Here is a 10,082-nt window from a genome sequence, read left to right as displayed (position 1 = left end):
TTTATTCTGTGCATATGTGGGGGGGGGTTCGTGTGTGGCTGTGTGTGGTGTGTGGTGTGTGTATACGTGCGGAAGCAAGAAGAGGACATTGAATTTTCCACTGAACCACTCTCCGCCTTCTTTCCTTGAGACAGAGTCCCGTTTTGACTGTGGATGGAAGCTGGTTGTCAGCAAGCCCCAGGTCCTCCTGTGCCTGCCCTGTCCCCCAGCACTGGGATTAGCATCAGCAACCCCATCCAGCACTGTATATGGGTGTTGGGGGGTTGCTAGTATGTGCTGTGTCAAGGAACCATATGCCCTATTGCTAGTGTTCCGTGGTGTGGAGCCTTGTTCCTGTTGTTGCTGTGTTGGTGTCACAGTGGGTGGAGCTGTGTCCCCATAACTAGTTAGTTGCAAGACACGATTCCTGGGGAGACATGAAGAGGCACCTACTCAACCTGGATATGGAACTGTGGTCAGATAAAAGTGCAGAGGTCACCATCTAATTTGGTGAACCAATGAGTTTTATACTTTTCTTGTAAGAGCATGGGGGGGTTACTGTAGGGATCGGAGGGAGCCGTGAGTGGGTGAAGTGTACAGACACGACCATGCCAAGGATTCCAATGCCTTGGCACCGTGGGAGTGAGCTCAGGGAGATGGCAAAGCCTTCCAGGGAGCCTCGTACATATGAGAGACTGTGTACAGAAACTAGCCATGGCAGCGTCTTCCGGATTATTTACAGGGCTCGGACACAGACCCCGCCTACGTAGCTGCCCCTCCCCTGTGAGGAAGCTGAGATTGGGGTTGTGGAGGTCAGAGGTGTGGCTGTGCTCCAATCCTTTATAAGTTCCCTTGCTGTCCCTAGTCAGGGTTCCAGGACGGAAGCCACACAGACGAGTCAGGTGACTTACAGGAGCAGAACTGACTCCATGACTCATCCCCACCCCAGCTCAGGGTGACAGCTCAGGGAAGCTGGAAACTGGGAGCTCACTATAGCCTGCAGGTTAGGCAGGGTCCTTGCTAGGCCACTTGGCTACTGTGCCTTGTCCCCCCACCCTCAGCTGTCCCATTATTTAGGTTTAGGGAGAGAGGGGCCTAGTGAATCTGGCTCCGAAAGCTACAGAGTTGTTTGCTTCCTGAGCAGAAGAAGCTTCCCTGTAGGATGTAGCTTCCCTGTAGCTTCTCTTAAAACATCCTGTGCCTTAAGGAGTTTCCCTTCATGGTGGAGGTTTTATCTCAGAGGAAAGTTTCACAACACTATGTGAATGTCTTAGAGCTGAGGTTTCTATTGCTAGTCTGTGGTATGGTGAGGGCCATGTGGTATGGTAGGGCACAGCATTCCTGTCATTGATGTGGCATCCATTTACCTACAATATCTTGAGCAGTGGCCCTAGTACCCCTGGCTGAGAGGTAGCTGCTGGGCCTGGAGCCACATCCCTGCCCTAGGACAAAGTCTTGAGGGTGTCATGGGCCAGTGAGGCTGTGAGTTCAGTCAGCAGTGCTAGGAGACTGCTTCCCTTTTGGGGAAGCTGTCATGGTTCAGGATTGCAGAAACCAAGTTTCTGCAGTGAAGGAGGACACTGTAGGACTAGGGCCTGCTCTGCACTCAGCTTTGACCCCAATTATCCTGAGTTTGTAACTCCCTACGCCTGTGGGTATCTCCCTGGTAAACGGTCTTTGTAGATAGAGCTAGTTAAATTCAGAATATATATGATGCCACGTCAGGACAGGCTCCAAATCTAACACGTGTCCTCTCAAGCAGAGGAGACACGGGGCTCCAAGTTCAGTTGGCAGTGCCTGAGAAGCATGCCTGACACCCTGGGTTTGAACTCAGCCACCATCTAAACTGATGTCTAAGTTACTTTACAGTAGCTGAGGTGAGACAACCTGACCAAAGTAACTTAAAAAAAAAAAAAAAAAAGCAGCATTTAAATTAGGGGTTCATGGTCTCAAAAGCTTAGAGTATTGACCATGGCAGGGAACATGAGAGCAGTCAGGCAGACATGGGTGTGGGACAGTAGCTGACAGCTCACATCTGATCCACAGGCACTGGGAATGCTGAGGCATTCTGAAACCTCAAAGCCCACCCCTAGTGATACACCTCCTCCAGCCAGGCCACACCCACTCCAGCCAGGCCACACCCACTCCAGCCAGGCCACACCCACTCCAGCCAGGCCACACCCACTCCAGCCAGGCCACACCCACTCCAGCCAGGCCACACCCACTCCAGCCAGGCCACACCTCCTTATAGTGCCACTCTCTATGGGCCTAATGGGGGCCATTTTTATGCAAACCACATTTCACCTGGCCCCTATAGACTTACAGCCATATCATAATGCAAACAATGCGTTCAGTCCAACTTGAAAAGTCCTCATAGTCTGTCACAGTCTCAGTGGTGTTCAAGTCCAAAGTTCAGAGTCACTTCTGAGACTCATGCAATCTCTTAACTGTAATCCCCTGTAATATCAAAATCAAAACCAGAACCAGGCATGATGGCACACATCAAGCCTTTAATCCCAGTACTTGGGAGGCAGAGAATGGCAGATCTCTGTGAGTTTAAGGCCAGCCTTGTCTACAAAATGAGTTCCAGGACAGCCAGGTCTACACAGAAAAACCCTGTCTCAAAAAAACAAAAAACAAAACAACAACAACAAAAAAAAACTAAACCAAAACAAAACCCACTACATAGCAGCCTCTGTTTTTACCTAAGACCAAGAGTGGGCTATTGCCAAAGCTCAGGAATACCGCAGTTTTTCTTTCTCTATGTGGCCCTAAGTGTCTTGAATTCTTTGTAGACCAGGCTGGCCTTGAACTCAGAGATGTGCCTGCCTCTGCCTCTGGAGAGTTGGGATTAAAGGCATTTGTGACCACTCCCTGGCTTGGCATACAGCGTTTTTTAAAGGCCAAAGACCACAATTACACCAGTCTTAGATCACGGTCAGAGTAAGCACAATAACTTTGCAGGATTTATTTGGGTAGAACATAGGAGTTACTTCAAATACAGCATGACGATTGTATCAGTCAGGGTTCTCTAGAGTCACGGAATTTATGGGCAGTCTGTATATAGTGAGGGGATTTGTTGATGATTCACAGTCTGTTGTCCAACTCCCCAACAATGGTCAGCAGCAGCTGTGAATGGAAGTCCGAGAATCTAGCAGTTGCTCAGTCCCACAAGGCAGGCAGTCGAAGAGTGAGCCTTCCTTCTTCCAATGTCCTCACACAGGTCTCCAGCAGAAGGTGTGGCCCAGATTAAAGGTGTGTACCATCACACCTGGATCTGGGACTTGCTTTGTCCCAGATGACCTTGAACTCAGAGATCCCCTTGCCTTCATCTCCTGGGATTCATAGCCACTATACCTCAAGATCTCCATGCCAAGATCCAGGTCAGAAACTTGTATCTCCCAGCCTCAAGATCAGGATCACAGGTGAGCCTTCCAATTCTGGATTGTAGTTCATTCCAGATATAGTCAAGTTCACAACCAGGAATAGCCACTACAACAATTTTAATGTATACATTTATCAGTCATTATAGTTTTTATAAATGTTTGTGGCTGGTGTTGGCTACTTTGGGGGTTCTTTTTTCTCCCACCCTTCACCCCTTTTCTTCTACCCTTTCAACCCCCTAACACTAGACAGGAGAGAAAAAAAGAAAAAGGGATAGAGAAGAAAAGAAAGAGGTCCCTATGATGGTTTGAATAAGTTTGGCGTAGGGAATGGCACTATTAAGAGGTGTGGCCTTGTTGGAGTGGGTGTGGCCTTGTTGAAGGAAGGGTGTCAATGTGGGTGTGGGCTTTGAGACCCTCCTAGCCACGAGGGAGCAGTCTTCTCCTGTTTGCCCTCTGGTCAAGATGTAGAACTCTCAGCAGCTCAGCACCAGACTACTGTGTTCCCACTTTGATGATAATGGACTGAGCCTCTGAATTTATAAGCCAGCCCCAATTAAATGTTGTCCTTTGTAAGAGTTGTCTTGGTCATGGTGTCTGTTCACATCAATGGAAATCCTAGCTAAGACAATCCCTGAATAAAGTCAGGTGTCCAAAAGGGGTGATGTTATCTTTAGACTAAGGGGCATGGAGTACCTTGGGGCAAATTTGGTCTCCACCATCTGGATAACTAGCTTTTTCTTCTTGTTTCTTCTTTGTATACGACTATTTAACAAAAAACGCAAACAACCAACAACCCACCCTGCCTCTCAGGGCCATAGCATTTATATGAAAAGTTCCCAGAATTACAAAAGTTACACATTCAAAGAAATCTGCAGGTGGCAAAACCACACCCCTGTCAGAGAACAAAGCAAATCATAGCCGCTGTGAAGCAAGACCATATTCCTACACCTGGGATTCAAATGAAACATATCTTATATTTCTGTATTTTTTTAAAGAAACCAAAATTCAAAAATTCTCGCTACACTACATCTTTTCTCTTCTATGAATACTGCCTCGCCACACACAGCATCCAGAATAAAAGCAGTCTCCAACTTTATTACAATATTTTTAAAAATTTTTATTGGTTATTTTATTTATTTACATTTCAAATGTTATCCCTCTACCTAGTTTCCCCTCCATAAGCCCCCTACCTCTTCTCCCTCCTACATCCCATCCTCCCCCCACCCCCATTACAATGTTATTCTCTGAAGCAAAAGCAGTCAGTTCAGTAAGCATCCACGTGCCTACTCTTCTCTAAGGCTCCGCAAGCCCACCAGGTGCCCTTTACACTTCCTCCTGCTGCTCTCAGCCTTTGTGGTTAGGAGGTGCCAAGCCAGAGCCTTGACAAACAAAATTGAGAGCAATTTTCACCCCTCAAGGGGTCTGATGCGAAGGTTGCACCATGTAGCATAATAAACATTAAGCTGTTTCCTGTGTTCCCTTGTACCTTAAGTCTTATGTTCGCCTCATACACTCCCCCAGAGGGAGGGTCCTGATACCTTACTTTTTCATTATGCTGTACAATCCAATTTCCTGGACCAAAGAGTGGGGGACTCCAGGCTCAAGGCTGCCTGTGGGTTAGATAAGTGCAAGAATCCATCCTGTGGAGGGGGCGTCATCACAGGTTCACAGATTTAGCAAAGCAAAGGGGTGGCGTTACAAGGTTAACACAGGTTGAAAAACCGCTACACATTCAGTTTGGGAAACAGAAACTTATTCTTGTGAGGTATAAAGACGTAATGACAATTTGTAACAATGTGGCTCCTTTACGACAGTGTGGCTCCTGTACGGTCTCAGGAGAAATTCTAACAAGACCATTTGTTGCTTTCTTAAATTTTGTTGCTTTGTTTTTTGAAACAGGGTTTCTCTTGCGTGGCCTTGTTCTTGAACTAGCTTTGTAAAACAGTCTGGTCTTGAGCTCAGAGATCCACCTTCCCTATCTCAATAAACTTTTTTTTTTTTACTGCTTAAATGCTTTGCCTGCGTGTAAGTATGCGTACCACATGTGTGCTTGAGGCTCATCAAGGTCAGAAGAAGGGCAATAGTTCCCTTGGAACTGAAGTTAGAATGTTTGTGAGCCACCATGCTTGGAATAGAATCCAGATCCCCGGCAAGAGCAATAAGCGTCCTAAACTGCTGTGCCATCTCCCCTCGCCTTCCTGCGGTGGATGGGAGCCTGGAGACAAGGAGCTAGCACACAGGAAGTGAAGCACTCTACCAAGGAGCTGCACACGAAACCTGTTTCCTGAGCACTTCCTCTACGTGGACAGCTACAAATTTAAATTAGTGCCTCTAACCATTTCCTTTAGTAAGTGACCTCACAAAGGGAAAAGGCCCGAGGACTAGCTCCTGCCACCCTGTTCCGGCCTGACAGCTGCAGAGCCTCAGAAGTCTCTACTCAGTTACACCTAGATCCCATCACTGCAGGAGAGAATTACAGAGGTGTCAACCTGAACCAAAGTTAGACAGAGGCAAGTGTGTCTCTGTTGAGTTCCAGGTAAGCCAGAACTACAAGAGAGGACCCTATCTTTAAAGAGAGCAAAAAACAAGGGCTGGAGAGATGGCTCAGTGGTTAAGAGCACAGATTGTTCTCCCAGAGGTCCTGAATTCAATTTCCAGCAAACCACATGGTGCCTCACAACCATCTGTAATGAGTTCTGATGCCCTCTTTTGGCTTGAAGGTGTACATACAGATAAAGCACTCACATACATAAATCTTAACAAAAACGCTGTGTGTGTGTGTGTGTGTGTGTGTGTGTAGTTTGTGGCTTTAATTTGCTGATGAAATGTCCTTGGGTAGATTAGGTTCTAAGTCTTGTGTGGTGTGCTATACAAGCTTACAGTTGGGAAACCACCGGTGCTCATCAGGGTAAAATCTGAAGCTGGACAGAGCCGCTCATACCTGTAACTCCAGTGCTTGGAGACAAAGCAGAAAGATCACAATATGAATCTAGCCTGAGCTATCTTGTGAGCTCCAAGCTAACCAGGACTACATAGTGAGTCCCTGTCTTCAAACAAATAAGAGCATCAAAGATCACAAGTGTCGAGAGCCCAGTATGTTATCTGTTGTGAGCAGGTTGTGATAAGGTTTTAGGGTCCCCATGGGGAGAGGAGCGACAGGTCCTCTCCACTCAGGAATCGTATACAGGATTGACTGTGAGATGGTCAGTTCCCCAAGAGGGGAGAGAGTACACCAGAGACAGAGGTTTGATATTTAATTGCTCTTTAATAATGCACAGCAAACAATATATTATCACCAATGCTAAAGCTATTGTAACAACGAGGTATTGCCACATTTCCTATGCATTGACTCTATCAATGTCAGTACACAAATAATAAGTTGCTAATTATCAAAGAAATAAGTATAGCAATAAGTACATTATTAATTGTGGGTTATATGACCTGAGTCCTTATGACTGTAGTTTCCAGCAGCTCAGGTCCGGAGAGTGTTTGACCACGAAGTTGGAGGCTTCGGTCTCTCGGCTGTCTCCTTGGTGATCGGGTACAGAGTGCTCAGTCTCTCGGCTGCTGCTTTGATCCATGATCCATGCTGTAGAGTGCTTGGTCTCTCGGGTGCAGAGCAGGTCTGAACGGAGGATCACGCTAGCCAGTCATGGCTACCAGTGTGATGAAGTGCTCCGGCCGGGGTCTCCTCCTTTATGCTTGAATTGGGGTTACTGCTGACATACAAGACAGATGACCTGATGTGTCTGGTTATCTTTGGGCTATGACTTCATTGCAGGTGGGCTTTTAGTTATCATCATATTTTAAAACATGTCCAAACTTGTTTTCTGGACTTGTCCAGACTTGTTTTCTTTCCTATTACAATATGGAGTCAGCTCTGTTAAGGACCTGCTCCTTACAACAAGGCTTAAAAATGTGTATTCTGACCTTGAGCCTGGTTCTGGGCTAATCCAACAGGTTTATCTCAGCAGGAATGTTGTCCCTGTGAGGTCCTCTCTCAACAGGAATATCATCCTTGTGAGGTCAGCTCTTCTCTTTCATAAACATTCTGGGCAGGTGAGACATAAAGATGAGATGCAGGGGGGCAGGGGGATTCTGCCACATCACCTTAATATTTCTCAAATTTCTTATTTATTTATTTGTTTGTTTGTTTGTTTGTTTGTTTGTTTATGATACAGAGTCTGTATGTAGCTCTGGCTCTCCTAGAACTCAATATATAAACCAGGCTGGCCTCAAAGTCATAGAGATCTGCCTGTTTTTCGCCTCCCAAGGGACTCAGTTAAAGGCACAAACCACAGTGACAAATTCTTTTCTGAGTTGTTTTAAGATTTATTTTAATTTTATGTGTATGGATGTTTTCCCAGGATGTGTGTGTGTGTGCCTGGGCGTACAGTGCCCATGGAGGCCAGAAGGGGTGTTGGATCCCCTGAAACTAAAACCACAAACCTTTGTGAGCTGCCACATGAATTCTGGGAGGCAAACATAGTTTGAAGTCCATAACCACAGAGTCATCTCCCTGTTCCTATTCCTCACATTTCTATCTTCTGACCAAATCGGGTCAAAGAAAGCTGGACTTCCTGTGCAGAGTGTGCGGTTGGACTTTGGGTGATGTCACTTAGCAGCCTTTGACCTTTGTTTATTTGAGACAAGATCTCTTACTGTGACTTGGGGCTGACCAATTAGGTCAAGCTGACCCAGCCAGCAAACCCTAGGAAGCCTCTCATCTCCACCTTCCCAACACAGCCACATATACACACAAAAGTCTCCATTCTCTGCAGCAGACATTATGTTTCTGTAAGAGAAAACTTTGTATCTAAAACTGCAATTCATAAGATGTCAACGGTTTGGAATCTGAGCCTAGATGTTTCTGGCAGCTATGTGTGCTCACTCCCCTGCCGGCTTTATATAGAAGGCAGAGGAAAAAAACTTTAGGGCCAGGTAAGAATGAAACTAGGCTTAACACAATGTTATTAAAACCGGTAATTGGTGCTGGACAGAGACTTCTAGAGTCTGGCCCAAATCATTTTTTTTTAAGCACAGCACAATTTTGGGAAAAAAAGTATTCAGATAGCAATGAACTCAGTCCTATGTGTACAACAATTTAAGACATGTTTATGTTGTGATTCTTTACAAAGTATATCTGGTTTCTTTCACAAGAATAGGCACAATGGATTCAGAGGTAGGGCCCAAGATTTAGGGTCTAAGAGCTTGACAAAGGTAGACATAACACGTGTGGGTGTCAGGATTGGCCTGTCTGTAAGATAACATAGGAGTCAGCCTGTTGCAAAATACAAACAACATCACTTATTTTTTTTTTGTTTGTTTGTTTGTTTTTTTTTTGTTTTTTTCCAGACAGGGTTTCTTTGTGTAGCTCTGGCTGTCCTGGAACTCACTCTGTAGATCAGGCTAGCCTCGAACTCAGAAATCTGCCTGCCTCTGCCTCCCAAGTGCTGGGATTAAAGGCCTGTGCCACCACTGCCTGGCAAAATACAAACTTTTTTTTTGTTTTTGTTTTTTTGTTTTGTTTTGTTTTGTTTTTTTCAAGACAGGGTTTCTCTGTGTCGCCCTGGCTGTCCTGGAACTCACTCTGTAGACCAGGCTGGCCTCGAACTCAGAAATCCGCCTGCCTCTGCCTCCCAAGTGCTTGTGCACTTGGGATTAAAGGCTTGTGCCACCACCACCCAACAACATCACTTATAACGATGGTTTTATGACCTAAAAGTAATGCTCAAGGTTTTAAGAGGAAACCTCTTAAAAAGTCAATTCTGGAAATGTGGACATGAAAGATATAGAAAACTAATGAAAAGTATAGAAAGTTTTTTTTTTTTTTAAAGATTTATTTATTTATTTTATGTATATGAGTATATACACGGTCGCTGTGTTCAGACACACAGAAGAGGGCATCAGATCCCATCACAGATGGTTGTGAGCCACCATGTGGTTGCTGGGAATTGAACTCAGGACTTCGGGAAGAGCAGTCAGTACTCTTAACAGCTGAGCCATTTCTCCAGCCCCCTAGAAAGTTTTTATGACCTCTAGACCTGAGCCAAAAATGCAGGCCAGCCAGTTCACTAGTTCCACAAAGAAAGCAGAACTAAATGTGAGACTTTTAGGTCTTAAAATTCACTGCCCCAGGATACAGTCTACATTCTGGGAGGAGTACATTATTCCTGAGTCAGAGGACACTTGCTGGATTAACATTCAGGAGAGGAAGGCAGAGGCTGATTAACATTCCTCAGACCTCAGGGAAGAGAACCCACCTGTGGGTGGGGAAGGCCCAAAGCACAGATGGTTGGACAAGGTTACATTCTTGTGAAAGATGAGTGTACAAGATGTTTTCCACCTGACCCTGACTGAATTATGGGTTGAGACTTTTTGGGACTTTCCACTGTTTTCATGTTGTTTCCTTAGTTACCCCTCTCCCCACCCCAGATTGTGGGTTCCCCTATATAAGCCTCCCCTAGTCAGGCTGTTTTGTCAGTTCCTCTGCTCCTGTGTGAGTTATGAGTTGACCATCAGCCGGTTGATCCTAAAATATACCTCTTGCTGATTGCATCAAGATCGGTGTCTTGTGAGTTACTGGGTGGCCACAAATTCATGAGGCTTGGGTAAGGTCCTCCCTTTGTGGGGGGTCTTACATTTTTGGTGTGTTGGCCAGGAAGTTTCGACCACCCTAATCTCTAAGAACCCACTTGGAGGTTAGATTTCACCCAC

Source organism: Arvicanthis niloticus, chromosome 6 (genome assembly GCF_011762505.2).
Source record: "Arvicanthis niloticus isolate mArvNil1 chromosome 6, mArvNil1.pat.X, whole genome shotgun sequence".
In the NCBI taxonomy this organism is placed as follows: domain Eukaryota; kingdom Metazoa; phylum Chordata; class Mammalia; order Rodentia; family Muridae; genus Arvicanthis; species Arvicanthis niloticus.
Note: the sequence above shows the minus strand (reverse complement) of the source record.